Source organism: Polypterus senegalus, chromosome 9, assembly GCF_016835505.1.
Source record: "Polypterus senegalus isolate Bchr_013 chromosome 9, ASM1683550v1, whole genome shotgun sequence".
Classification (NCBI taxonomy): Eukaryota; Metazoa; Chordata; class Cladistia; order Polypteriformes; family Polypteridae; genus Polypterus; species Polypterus senegalus.
Genome location: NC_053162.1, coordinates 30,907,962 through 30,921,999, shown reverse-complemented (window position 1 = coordinate 30,921,999; position 14,038 = coordinate 30,907,962).

Below are 14,038 nucleotides of genomic sequence, written 5' to 3'. Positions count from 1 at the left end.
AAGGAGGCCACTTCGACTCACCCTGGTGAGTTGGAGTCAGGACCCCTGGAGGAGAGTGGAGGAGATTCGTTATTATATTGTGGTTACTCATGTGCTTGAAGGAAGAACCTGTGAAAAGTACTTTTATATATGAAAATTTCATTAGATTTGAACCCTTGACTGTGTATGTGCACTTGTGCCTGGACTCCTCCGGAAATCCTTCCGGAAAAGTCAGCATTGGTCACCACTGGCTTTTATTTTATCAAAAAACTTTTTCTCTCCATTGCCCATACTGTATAAACGTGAGGTTGAATTTTTTCTCAGCCATCACTGCAAGTTACATGGGGTCAGTAACATATATCAGTAACATGTACCTTCTTATCATTTTTGGGAGGAGCGCTACATCAAGACAAGAAACAACAGACAAATGGTAAGCCATCATCCGACCACTAGCTGGCATTTTATTCTTGCTCAAGAAAACTCCAGCGGGCCGCCACAACATTTTATTACAGAGCCGTATTCTCCTGTGACTTGTGCTACTGACGCAGAGGAAGCCCCAAGTCTTTAAGGTCCTGTAATGTTGCTTTAATGGGCTGATTGATGTTCTCTATAGTTACCCATTGGGGCAGTTACATTAAATGGACTGCACCCCACAGTTAGCGTCGACCAGTTCAGAGCACAGTACTGTTTCACAGGGGTCTCTGAGTGAGAGCTGCATTATGGGTAGCCCCTTCTCTAAAGTGCCATTGGTGCTTATCAAGTCTTATTAGGGTCTTATTACATGGCATCTAGGGAGTCCCTTGGGTGTTAGTCAGGCAGCGGAACACATTCTGGGCTTCAGTATATGAGCCCCCCATGCTCTATACTGCAGAACCTCCTATATGCCAATGGCACCCATCTGGAACATGCTGACTATTACAATTTCCATGGCTTACAGATTTCACACTGGCTAAAAAACACCACGGGCATCACCGAAGGAGCAGAACAGGGGCACTTGTACAGTGGGCTGACCAGAGGTACCAGTGCATGCTATGGAAGGGCCACTAAAGAGAACAACAAAATAAAAAGCCAGCAGAGGGGACAGCAGGCACAGGTCACCTGGTCCTAATGTCACCCTTTGATTCCCTGCTGGTTAAGTGACAACCTAACATGCTTTTGAAGAAATCCGACCACTTCAAATGCATTCACTGTATTTAAATTACTACAATAAATAACAACAGTTGTCTTTTATTTAGCATCTCTACTGATATTATTACCTGTTATTTTACAAATAATAGGTTATACAAGTTTTGAGTTTAAACATCTTTTTTATATTACCCTAACCACATTACCTGTTGAAGACTGCAAGTAATAGAATGCATTTACAGACACCTGCTGTCTCTAATGTGTACCTTCAGTGCCTTTCCTTGGTATGCGTGTGTGACTGAACATCTCTTCACTGGTGCTCCCTCTGTCGAGTGCATTTGTCTTTGGTTCTCCTTCCTGCAGCACTTCTTGGTGTGGCAGAACTGCTGTCCTCTAAGGCTCCAGGATCGTCCAGGCAACCCCTGGTGGTGGCCAAGGACCCCGATAGGGTTGAGCTTCCCAGCTCCATATCTGTGGCCCTGATGGAATCCAAGGGGACTGCCCTCTTGCGCCCAGGAAAATATATTGCTCCTCTTCAGGCCCTTCCCTGCTCCAGGTGTCCCGATGGGACAGGATCCCTGGTCATCTGCCACACCTGTCATTTCAAGGCACCTTTCTGACCCCCTGTCCACTTTCAGATTTCACATCTTGGAAGGTGACTTTCAGCATGCCTCCTATGCCTTTACTTCTTCTTGTGCACCTCAAACTCGCAATTCCTCTTTTTATCATGTTGCCAATGCCAAAGTGACCAATCATACCAAAGCCAAATGGACCAATCACATCAAAGCCAAACGGACCAATCAAATCAAAGCCAAATGGACAAATCATTCCAAAGCCAAGTGGACCAATCACACCAAAAGCATACTGACCAATCACATTAAAGCCAAATGAACAAATCACACCAAAGCCAAAAGGACCAATCACACCAAAACCAAAAGGATCAAACACACCAAAGACAAACTGACTAATCAAACCAAAGCCGTATGGACCAATCACAGCAAAACCAAAAGGACCATTCACACCAAAGTCAAATGGACCAATCACACCAAAGTCAAATGGACCAATCACACCAAAGCCAAACTGACCAATCACATCAAAGTCAAACTGACCAATCAGATTGCTCTGAGGGACAGGACACACACACACCCACACAAACCTATATTTTTTATCATATAGTGGATTGAGGTTTTTGCTAGTTTTGTTTTGTTAGAGAAGAGGGAAAATATCCCGGCCAGGTATTCAAGTAGTTATGGATGAAGATACTGAAGAAGATCAATAAATGTTAAGCTACATAAAAAATTGAAAGTATTTTTTTGTACAGAACTTCAACATGTCTGGGCTTTCATTGAAAACAATTCAGAATTCTCCCGCTCTGCCCTCCTCTGAGTTCATCTTCACAGTCCCAGCAGCAAAGCTCCAGAAACCTGGCTGGCAGCCCCTATTGGCAGACAAGAAGTTCCTTAAAGGTTCTCAGCTGGTTATTTGATAACATCCCAGATAACATTCTGTGGGCAGATAACAAAAACAAAAACAAAAAAACCCAAAACAAAACAAAGCAGCTTTCCATTTTAACTTTACAGTAACATTACTAGGAAACCTAGATGTAAACCTCAGATAACGTTAAATGGTTTTCTGGGCAGAGACCCCCGCCTTCCCGGACTTGGCCTCGTCACCCGGTCTGACCCCACATGTAACCTGAGGCGCCACAGACCTCCACGATTTCAGGAGGAGCAGGTTCACCAGCGGTTTCTTTCTGTCAGTAATGCGACTGATTGCTAAGAACATACAAGTTGCCCTAAGCCGATTGCCCACTTAGCCATCCAAAGCCATGAGGCTGCAAAAATGTCAGGGACTTCATAAGGCTGCCCATATGTTGTTTCTTTGCAAAAGTCTTTTAAAAGCCACTCTCCGCCCGTGTCGTTTGCATCCGCGCTCGGCTCTGGCACAGGCGCACGTCGGGTGTTTGATGTGCACGTTTGCAGCGCGGTGGCTCCCCGCACAAGTCAGTAATACCGGTTAGTGCCGCTAGGCGGCGACAGGAGACCGCGGCTGCCAATTCAATTCCTTCGGGGACTCTGAGAATGTGCTTGACGAGGACGACGGAGCTCTTGAGGAGGAAGAAAAAAAAAAGTCTAAAAGCAGCGACCACCGACAGCCTCGAAGAGCGAGTTAGACGCAAGGAATGGCAGGAGAACGTGTTTCAGCTTTGTCAACAGTTAGAAAAGTGAGGATTAATGGACGTTGGAGGATGCCGGAAACGGGGTCGTTAAGCTCGGTATTTTTTATTGCTCTTAAGGAATGTCTTTCCCAAGACTGATTGTTTACGGATGTATCAATCACAAAATAACATGAGTCAGATCTGCAGATGTTAAAATGTCCGCAGCACTGGGTCCAACAAGGGGTCCCGGAATGGTCCCAGTGGGCCTGTTATAGCGCCTTGCAGCAACATTCTCCCTTGCAGTCATTGCTGTGCTGGCAGGCGTGCAGCGCTGAAAGGGCGCCACCTAGACATGGAAGATGGAATGAAGCGCAGTGCTGTGAATTCTTAAAAATCTGGCGATTGCTAAAATGCAGATTTTAAAAAAATGACATTTCTGTCTTTTTTTGTGTTCTTTAGCTACGGTTTAAAACACTCTGAAGTCATCATGGTGGCTCCTTCCTTGTTTTTATTCAAAGTCACAGTCTGGCTCATAGTAGCCATAGATTTAGCCAAGAGGTCCCACCATCCATTGGCTGAACTCAGGGGAAGAAATGACATAATGATAACAGGCCATCCGTCTTCTCCATCCCATTCAAGTGACTTATGAAGGTCCTTAACTGACTATGATGAGCCAACATCTTCATCTTGTATTCTTCTCTGTGAGAAAATGTTACATTTGTGAGAAACGTACCCCGAGTTAGGGCCCATTTGTGTCCTAATGTGCAGGATCAAGAAATGGTTTTAATGTAACATCTGATACTAAGAACCGACACGAGATGGGATGGCAGCCATCAGAGGGCACAGGCATGCAGGTGGGAACCATTCAGCCACAAAAGGACAGACGATTGTCACTCGCTCACACACATGTTCATTAACAGAGACAGAGAAGGAAAAGAGTCAAGTGAGAACTTTGAGAAATGTCTTCAACTCAACATCAGCAAAACCACAGAACTGATTATGGACTCTTGCTCTCCCATAGAGCCTCTGTCTGGTCACTAAGTAGAGTTGGTCCACTCCTACAAGTACATGGGTTGTCCACATTAATGACAGGTTAGACAGGTCTTGGAACACAGAGGAACTACATAAGAAGGGGCAGAGCAGGCTCTTCTTCCTTAGGACCATGCGTTCCTTTAATGTGTGTACTGACATCCTTTAAAAGTTCTACAACTCTGTAATGGCCAGGGTGATTTTCTACACTACAGTGGTGTGCTGGGCTGGCAACATCACTTCAGGAGAGGCCACCGCAACAACAAGCTGATGAAGCAGACAGGCTCTGTTATGGAGCTGATGGAGGTAGCAGCAGAGGAGGAAATGAAGATAAAACTGAGCGCCATTCTGAACAATGCTGCACATCCTCTCTCTGATACACCAACACAGAGGACTTTCAGCCAATGAATTCTTCATCTATCTATCTATCTATCTATCTATCTATCTATCTATCTATCTATCTATCTATCTATCTATCTATCTATCTATCTATCTATCTATCTATCTATCTATCTATCTATCTATCTATCTATCTGTTGTAAAATGGACGCTGTATGGCGCCTGACTTGGCACAGACTCACTCAGTGTTACGTGTAAAAACACACTAGACTTTTATTTGTTTTCAGCTGGAGGGCACGTCTTCCCCGTGAACTCCCGAGCCACAACACAGTCCCAAAAGCACTCAATATAACACACAACTCTCCACCTCAGCACCACCACTCCTTCCAGGCAACCTCGTCCTCTTCCTCCTGATTCTGGCTCCTGAGTGGTGGATGCTGGCCCTTTTTATAGCCTACCCGGAAGTGCTTCGGGTGCTTGATCACCTGTTGCTAATTGAATTTCTTGGGCAGGGCTGTAGAGGTGTCCAGGTTGACTCCGGGATCCATGCAGCACCCCCTGGCGGCCACCCCAGATCCCCACAGGGTTGTGGAGAACTCCATCTCCCATGGAACCCTACGGGAAACTGAGGCACCATTGTCACCCAGAGAGGCTGCCACCAAGCGTCCTGGGGGAGATACTGAGGAGCCCATGGCTGTTCTCCCAGAACACATGCAGGAGGGGCGTCCCGGCCGGGCATGGGACCTGACCGCCAGTCACACTATATATTTATTATAAAGTGCCTTTCCTATCTATCTATCTATCTATCTATCTATCTATCTATCTATCTATCTATCTATCTATCTATCTATCTATCTATCTATCTATCTATGTATTATATAGCACCTTTCATATTATCTATCTATCTATCTATCTATCTATCTATCTATCTATCTATCTATCTATCTATTATATAGTGCCATTCTTATCTATCTATCTATCTATCTATCTATCTATCTATCTATCTATTATATAGCACCTTTCATATTATCTATCTATCTATCTATCTATCTATCTATCTATCTATCTATCTATCTATCTATCTATCTATCTATCATATAGTGCTTTGCATATCCATCTGCTGTGATTTTTAGAGGCCATATTGTCTTCTTTTACTACCTGAGAGGTTAGTGAAGGGGCTTTTTACAAAAGTGCTGGATTGAAATTGCAGACTCATGGTGATTGAAAAATGTGCTGGTTTAGCATTTACTAAATAATAATAATAATAATAATAATAATAATAATAATAATAATAATAATAATAATAACAATAACATGCTGAAAACTGTTTTTGGCATTTAATGATTACAACGAGGATGGCAGAAGTGTATTTTATGAGTTGCCAGGCTGTTTTGCTCGGGTTCATTTTGTTTAATATTTAAAAGGCATAAACGTGTAAATCAAAAGCAAGCAGTTGAACTTTGCTCAGTCTTTTGAGGGGCTGTTAGGAAAAAAAAAAAAGAAAATGAAAAGTGCCACAAGGAGGACATAACACTTGATGACAGGCGATTGGATTTTCATGGCGTCTTTTTTACCTGTCAGGCTTTGATCCTGAATCTCTTTTGCTTGCTTCATCTCCTTCACCTGCCATACTTTCAGATCAAACCTTCAGAGCCTTCTAGCACCCGCTAGTGAGCCCAGAGACTGTCTGCCTGATCTCTTTCTCTGTTCCCCTACAGTGCCATTCTTTGTGCTGATGGCACCGTCAGCTGTTTTTCCAACTCTCGCTTTTTCGGCTCCTCTGACATTGCTGTGTGTGAACCACAAAATGTGAGATCAGACAGCAGTAAGTCATTGACATGTTAAAAGTCCACAATGGTGGCAGCATTTTTTCACTGATCGATAAAGATGTGCTAGAACCGGAAAAGGGAGCAAAAACATTAACTTATCAATCATATCTCATCTGACCAAGTGTAGTCACAGCAGAGAGTCATCAACAATCTGAAATGAATATGTTACAGGAGCCTGTTAAATCAGTTGACATCTATGCTTGATTTACACAAATGTACATAAACGCATTTATATACACACTAGCTGTGCTACTCGTCTAAGATGGGCTGACATCCAACTAATCAACATAGACCTCCACGTTAACATTTGCAGCACACCATCTATTGGAATGCACCTTGTAATGCATGTAATAAAAAATGCATTGCATTTGTCATTCCAACAGATGGCATAATACAAACATTTGTAGTAAGAAAATGCATTACTAAAAATGTTTGAGATGCACCATCTGCTGGAATGACAAATGCAATGCATCTGTATCTGTGACATCCCATTTGGTATGGGATTCGTAAAAGTGTTAATGTTTATGATGTGCTACCTTTTGGAATGATAAATGAAATGCATTTTATTACTGCAAATGTATGTGATGCACCATCTGTTGGAATGACAGAGACCATACAGAGACACAGCTAGACTGAAACACAGATGTTTAACATTTTAGTATTAGTGGTATCCATCAAAGTTGGGTTGAAATCTAAGCAATCAATATACACCTTGGTGTTAACATTTTAAGTGCACAATGCAATGCACAGTGTCTCTGTTATATGTCATTTGGTAAGGGATTTGTAAAATCAGAGAATGTTTGTGATGTGTCACCTGTTGCAATGACAGAGACACAGAAACTGGATGGACACAAAGATTCACAAACACACAGACACTCGTCCTTTTAAGCACATGAATTGGTGTTTGGACCAGGACAGGTCCTCTATGATGGGGACACCGAGGTATCTGATACTATCTGCCCTCTCCACCCGAGTGTTATTAATTATGAGGTGGTAGTTGCATCAATGCTGTTTTCCCACCAAAGTCTACAGTCAGCCCCTTTATCTTGCAGACATTCAAGAGTAGACTGTTGTGCTGACACCTGTGTGACAGACTCTCCACTTCATCCAGGTAAGCCTCCTTATTGCTAATTAGAGATCAGGCCCACCACAGCTGTGTCCTCAGCAAATTGACAATGATGTCCTGTGCAGCTGTGCAGTCACATGTATAGAAGACGTACAGCTGAGGACTCAGCACACAGCCCTGTGGAGCCCCTGTGTTGACAGTGAGGGATGATGAGGTGTGGCCACCAACTTGGACCACCTGAGGTCTGCCTTTCAGGAAGTTATGAACCCAACAATACTGAGAAGTGTTCAGCTGCTGGTCCCTGAGATTGGTGATGAGCTCAGAGTGGTTTGCTTCTTTCTGTTTGCCCTTCCATATAAAGTTAGGGATGTTTGTTTAGAAATGTAAAGCAGCTGTCATGAAAAGATGGAATGACTGATTAGCGTCACTTTATCCCTCCACCTCTTTGTTCCAGCACAGGGGCACAGGAAGCTGGAGCTCCATGAGTGCATTATGGGACACCTCATCAGCAGTTCAGTGTTGGTAATGCGGCAGGAGAACACAGAGAGAGCACAAAAACATCAGGAAAGACTGTGAGGCAGCCTTGTCTTTTATGATGGAAACAATAATCAACTGTGATCCAGTTTTCTATTGGCTAAAGTGTCTTTGGTCACATTTGTGAATGTTTAGCTCCGAAGGATCCATTTGTTAAATAAAGTTTGAATATGCTTTTCATCTCAAAGCTTGAGTAGAGGCCATATAATGCGTGTTTGTCTGTTTGTCCACAGCAGCTCTGATAGGATTTAACCCGTCAGTTTCACACGGCGTGGATTTCCTTTTCTCGGGGAGTGTGGCTGCAGGTCTGAGGCTTTCCGTGAGTTCCTGTGTAGGCCTCCAGATTGACAGAAATGGCTGCCCAAGTAATTCCAGAAACTGTCTGAGTGCTGCTTTCATTTTAGGCAAATAATGACGGGACAGACGTCCTCTTATACACTAGAAGAAGGCCTCATCCCTCTACACCAGTAGTTGGACGGGTGTAGATTTCACTTGAAGAAGCCCCCAAGCGAGAGATTTATTTTTAAAGCGAGAGTACAGTGTGAGAGTGACACCTGGAGCACTAACTGACCTGTAGCTTTCAGCCTATCATCATCTCCTGCTCTTCTGCCATCACAGCACACTAAATAGGGGCCTGTTGGCCTCAAGCGTCCACATGCTTTATTTGCTAGGCCTCCCTGTGGTGCAGTTTGTTTTTGTCGTGTCTCTGAGAAAGTTGAGTGCTGACTGAAACCGCCTGGAAGTGTACCTGCCATTCTGCATCAGAAGATGTGTCAGTTTTGGGAAACTTCTACCCCACTCTGTGCACTTCTAGCAGCTCTCCAGAAATCGCCTCAAAGAAGCGCAGCAGCACATTTTTTCACCTCAACATCAAAGCAGCAGCCCCAGCTTTTTCCACCTCATCATCAGCTTAAAATTTCCTTCCTTTCAAAATGGTAGGAATCCCACCCCCTGAAAATGACCACAACAATTTACTTCCTGTGTAGCCCACAATCACACAAGGAGTGCCTGAATTGGCTTTATCAGGCCAGGCCCCCCCAGCCTTGACTCCCTAAGAAGACAAAAAAAGACTCCCAAAAATAAGGGAAAAGAATTGGAAGAAATCTTGGAAAAGGCAATTCAGGGAGAGACCCCTTTCCAGGTAGGTTGGACATACAATGGATGTCAAAAAATGGGGAAAATACAATACAATACACAGATCAGAACAGAAGTAATCCTCTTCACAGATCTACATGGTCCATTTGTCATGGCCGCCTCAGAAACACCATACAGCAATACAAGCTACAAGGCAAAATACAAGAATAGGTGATACCACTCACTAAAAACAGAGCTGTCACATATGTATGAGGGCACTGCTTTGCTCAAATACATCAAAAACAAAGTAGAAACTAAGTAACATAAATGAAAAACAACAATACCTTCGCCCTGCTCATTGTCTCTGCTCTAGATGCACGATTCAACACTTCAGTGGTCTCTTGACTGCATTCCCCAAATTTCACACAAAATTCAAATTTACATCTTTGTGCTCAGCTGAATAAATGTCAATCGTGGCAGCCATTGAGAAACTAACAATTCTGAGGCTAAACAGAAACCAGTCCAACTACTGGTACAGAGGGACAGATCATATGGGGGGCACAATCAATGCCATCTAGTTTGCCACAGAGGATCATCTTTTTCTATACCTTCCTGTCCTCTGCATCTTGTCACACCCACCACCTATCCTTAGCATCCTTCTCCTAATATACCCAGCATCTCTCCTCTGCACATGACCAAACCAATGCAATCTCGCCAATTCAATCAAATTCCATGAGGTTTAGACTCCATATTGTAAGGAAGTCGAGACTTTATTACAAACGACAGCTGTTGCGATGACACCAAGGTTTTCAATTAACCCCTTGTAGACTATTGTTGTGAACTGGTTTCAAAGGTGGCGTTTGTATCCCACCAATGCTGGTTGATGTGTATTCGATACATACAGTACCAAGGATCGTATTGGAAGCACTGGTCACACCATCTAGCAGTCGTAGTGGAAACTACATCTGCCTGATGGAAGTAAAAATACAAATTATTTCGTTTTTTAGGGTGGCACAGTGGCGCAGTGGTAGCGCTGCTGGCTCGCAGTTAGGAGACCCGGGTTTGCATGTTCTCCCCGTGTCTGCGTGGGTTTCCTCCGGTTTCCTCCCACAGTCCAAAAACATGCAGGTTAGGTGGATTGGCGATTCTAAATTGTGCTTGGTGTGTGTGTGTCCTGTGGTGGGCTGGCTCCCTGCCTGGAATTGGTTCCTGCCTTGCGCCCTGGATTGGCTTCAACGGACCCCTGTGTTCGGATTCACCGGGTTGGAAGATGGATGGATTTCTTTTTTTATATAATTGTAAATAAATTTAGGCGATAAGGGATTAAAGAGTAACCCTACAGCTTTTGAACAGTTGTACTTTACAGTAATGCAGCCCTTCACACATCCACATGTCTTTTCCTGCACCTCTTTTGTCAGTTTGAGTGTCTGCAGAGAAGATGCCATCTGTGCTGCTGTAGTAGTAGCACCATCACGGAAGGTGCCTGTTAAAAGTTAAATATTCACTTTTTTAATGCCATGTTTGTTAAAGTAACATCATATTCTCAGTGTGGCAGGGTCTGGATCTTTCCCAGCAGCACCTGGCACAACGCAGAAAATAACCTTAAACAGGGTACCATTCACTTCATACAAACACTCATGTAACACGCACAAGACCATCTTAGAATGGCGTATAAGTCGGGTCTTGAAACCCAAAAAATCTCATAAAATCAGACTCTGACTTGCATGCCCGTTCAAAAATGAGACACTTACATTTTTTTTTCTTACATCTTCTTGCTTAATCTAATCTCACATCAGTTTCTCAGATACATCAAATTTTGTTGCAGCAGTGCAGTTACCAATTTCTTTCACCACGATGTTTAATGTAAAACCAGCTTCATATTTCTTCTGATCGAATGCTCCATCATAGATAAGGGATTCTCTTATGATAAAGGGTTATGAGGGTGTGAGATATAAAAACACAAAACAGTGCAAACATAGCTTCGGAATAGTTCAGGTATTACTGTGTGGTCACGTAGGCACAATACAAAGAAACAAAAGGCCGTGTGCTCCGTGGTTACTCTCTCAGGTGGGCATTAGAATATCGCAATCTCTTGGACCAAAAGCGTGAGTTTTCGACTTATACGACCAATATTATAAAATATCAGAAATCATACAGTAAAATCAAGCCCCAAGTTATCTGCGGGAGAACTTAAACAAGAGTATACAGTATATGGTAACCCAACCCAGTCATGGTGGGTAGTGGGTGTACTACCAGAGTGGCTTCGAGGACTTTGACAGACTTCCCCTCTGTGGATGTTAAATCCTAGGAGAGTGGAGTTGAGCTCCGTTAGTGCAGCCCCCACCACACTGGAAGGCAAAGCGCTAGAAGAGGTGGAAAGCGTCACCTACCTGGGCAGTGTCATTGACAAGCAGAGTTGGACAGACACCAACGTTAGAGCCAGGATCAGCATGGCAAACTGAAGAATTCTGTTTGAGGATTCAGGGACCTGTCCATCAATACCAGAATGAGGCTCTTCAGTTCCAACATGAAGTCAGTCCTCTCAGTGGAGCTGAGACGGAGGACCACTGCAACCACCACCAAAATGTTCCAGACATTTATTAACAACTGTCTGAGAAGGGTCCCTCTGATTCACTGGCCCGATGCCATTAGTAACCAAGAACTGCAGCAATGAACAAGACAAGAGTTGGTAGAGATTCTCCAGTGTCGCTGAAGGTGGGTAAGCCACATCCTCCATAAGTCAGTCTCAAGTATCACAAGGGAAGCCCTCACATGGAAGCCACAGGGGAAGAGGAAAAGAGGCCAGCCAAGCAACATCTAGTGGCGGGACCAGAAAGCTGATGCCAAGAGGATGGGCCACACTTGGGACAATTGAAGAGACTGTCCCAAGACAGAGAGGCCTGGAGAGCTCTTGTTGGTGGCCTAAGCATCGACAGGATTAGTCAGTAAGTAAATAAGACATCTTGGGTGAGAAAACTGACAACAACAACCAGGTGAGAATTGTTTGAACTCAGACCTCTGGATCCACAAATCAGGAGCAGCATCCACCACAGTACCAACCACCAATCGTAGCATCACTTGCGCTTATTCTGTAATGAAGCATTACACTTGTTTACAACATTCTGAAGAAACGTGTAATTCAGCTCAATGAAGACATAAAGCTGTAATGAGATGGCGCTTGTGAGTTGTTCTGTCACAAAGGGTTTCATTCAAGCACAGCCACGGAGTGCCAGCGAAATGAGCTCAGAGATTGCCAAGAAAAACTCATCTGAATGAAGAAGCTGATCAAATCCAGATCTGATGCTGTGGTGGATTGAGACGAGGGGTTAGAAAGCTATCTATCTATCGTACCTTTCACATCTATATATCTATCTATTATATAGTGCCTTTTACATCTATCTATCTATCTATCTATCTATCTATCTATCTATCTATCTATCTATCTATCTATCTATCTGTGGTGCCTTTCACATCTATCTATCTATCTATCTATCTATCTATCTATCTATCTATCTATCTATCTATCCTCCAATCATGAGGTTGCTGGGAGTCAGCAAAGCAGAAATTAAACCCACAGCCGCACAAGTCCATCTCAGCACTCGGTTGATTTCAGACCAGGGAGAACCCGCTGTATCGATACAAGACAATCAGCAAGTCATAAACCGAGGTGAGGTCTCCAGAACTGTGAGATAGCCATGCTAACCACTGTGCCACCAGACTGCCCTGAATAAGGATTGAATTAACATGAGGATGAATCATCGGCAACTGATGTGGAAAGTACACAGCATTTTGAGTGTCTGGGAAACGGCAAGATGAAGAGTAAATGTGATCTTCACGACAGACAGCTTTGAAAAGCAGATCTGTGTGTGTGAGACAAGAGGAGATGAGAGGAAAAGAGCTTATGGCATCATTGCTGATCAGGAATTAGTGACTGCTGGCATCCGTCCCAAGGTTTGCTTTTTATAACAAATAAGAAGCTCTGTGATGTGTGCAGTCGCTATTAATGAACTCCATTTGGGAACTTTATTTTCCACACATACTCTGTGTCTCCATCCAGGACGCCATCCTGGGCTGGGAGGCCTGTGGTGTTCTGTTGAGACTGTAAACCTCGGAGGGGCTCGACATCTGAATGTAACAGTGTAAAAAAAATGCAGGTTGTAGAACTGATCATTATTAAATATGGCCACCTGCAACCCTCTACTGGACTAAATAGCTTTAGAAAATTAACAAACACGTTAGTGGGCATTTAGAAAAGCAAGTCAATTCAGTTGTAGGCAGTTTTTGATCTGCGCCTCTCTAGTTCACAGTTGCAGATGCCAAAGCCTATCCTGGCATCATTGGGTGCAAGGTGGGCACCAGCTACAATCATGTTTTTAATCCCACCTGGAGTGGTCCCTGTCTGCCTTATGCTGTGTGCTGCTGGGTCGCTCATCTCTTGTAGTAGGATGAAGCAGATTCAGAAAAGGGTGGAGGGCTGAAGTCTTCTATTCAGAAGTTTAATGTCAAAAAAACACCAAAAGAGGAAACATTTGGTAAGACTTATGAAATATTTTCTAGTAGTTTTAACAGTGGTCTAGTAACACACACACACACATTCTCAAACCATCTCATTCAGAGCTACTGGGAGCTGTAGCACAAATGGACACCAGTTCAGCATAATGGGGCCACCAATAAAACAAACACACATTTAGGAATGTGGTAGGAAAACTAGGCCATCCAAAGAGGAAGCCACATGGACATGAGGAGAACATGCACACTCCTCTCAGACAACAGGACCTGAAGCGGGGACAGTGCTCCAGGTATTTGTATTCATCTCTTTACCCAGCTTGTTCATCTTCTTATATAATACGCTACCATGGCTGTCCGTTTGTCTGTCCAGGATTTTAAATTACCTGTAGCTCACAA